Genomic DNA, 1610 nt, shown 5'->3' with positions numbered 1-1610 from the left:
AAGAGGAGGGGTAGGGGCGGACCCGCGTGACGCCATCGTGCCGCGCAGGGCACGGCGGAAGGGGCGGGCGCAATCCGCAGAGCAGCCCCGCCCACACCTCGGAGACAGGGTAAAGACGAAATCTACTAACGCTTTCCGGTCCCGCGAGTGTCGCCATCTTGGTAAGGGTGGAGCCCGCCGGTCTGCTTTGTGAAGGCGGAACCCTGACGTCAGGGGCCACGCCCTCAGCCACGGCGGGAAAACTTCGGATTTCCCGCGCCCTGCCTTTTTGATGGAGCCACCTTTTCTCAGTGCTGCGGTTACCCGCGCCCCTGGCATCTGGATGCCAGAGTAATGAGTGGGCCGGGGGGCCCGAGCTGACCTTGAATTCCTCTAAACTTGGTCACATGATCTCCCAACCTACCCTATTCGCGCTGCCCGTAGACTCCCACTCTTCATCTTCACTCCCTCCAACACCCTGGGAGGCCCTTTCTCAAGATACCACCCCAACCTCTGCATTCCCATCTCTATTACAGCGGACACTTCAGATTATCTGTGGTAGTGGTGAGGCGCTGACCTTCAAAACTGCCCCTACCTCAATCATGACTTGCCCATGAGACAACCCTTTCCTCTTACATAACACAGCCTTAGGTCAGCTCCATGAAGGGAAAAAGGGGTTGTGCACCAAACCTGAGTGACAGCAGCAATCTCTTCAAACCTATAATCCTGAAAATAACCCTTCTACCTCCTGGGGACAGCCCACACTATGAACCCTCCCTGTGGAAAAACTAGAAAACCCCTCAGCTGCCTCTCCTTTTGTCATGAGTACTCAAATTTATCAATCAATGCTCAGGCCTGCCAAGTTAATTCCAAGTTCTATCTTATGTCAGTTCGTATTAGCAAACAGCAATCCCTTCAGTCCTATGCACTACCCCTTGACTATTTCCCATTCATGCCCCTCAGGGAGGTAAGGATCCACTTTCTCAAGGGACACACCTCTCCTTTGCCTTTCTCAGGCATTCCCCTGTCCTTAGTATATAATTCCTACAACTCCCTCTTCCCCAAAGGTCTATCCACCTGCATGCATTCTTTAAACATCTGAGAACCTGCTGAATGCCAAGCATTGTGCTCAAGCTATTATGGTCCACATACACACAAGTCTCGGTTTCAAAAACCATTATTTGCAACAGTGTGAGCGTCCTCTGGGTCCTTGATATTAAAATTCCTTCCTGGACCAGTAGCACCACCTTTGTTGGAAATGCAGAATCTCAGGCCCCATCCCAGAAGTCAGAATCTGCATTTTTAAAAGATCTCCAGATGATTCAACTGCTCTTTTAAAGTTTGAGAGGCACTCCTAGATGACTGATTTCACTTACAACACTCTTGAGGAGCAGTTTCAAGTGGTCAGGATTCTACACCTGACCAAAGAGGGGTCCTAGGAATTAAATGGAGGTAAGCATGTCCCTGTTGTGTTCAGAGAGGAAAAGTGACTTGTCTGGCACTACCACCATAGAAAGAAGCACAACAGCACTTGGCAGTTCCCTCTAGTTCATGTTTATTAGTCTGCATAGTGACTTCGATTTTCCAAACACTGGGGGAACCCCTCAACCCCATCCTTCTTACATAGGAAT

The sequence above is a fragment of the Orcinus orca genome, chromosome 14, assembly GCF_937001465.1.
Source record: "Orcinus orca chromosome 14, mOrcOrc1.1, whole genome shotgun sequence".
Lineage (NCBI taxonomy): Eukaryota > Metazoa > Chordata > Mammalia > Artiodactyla > Delphinidae > Orcinus > Orcinus orca.
This window is presented reverse-complemented; position numbering follows the sequence as displayed.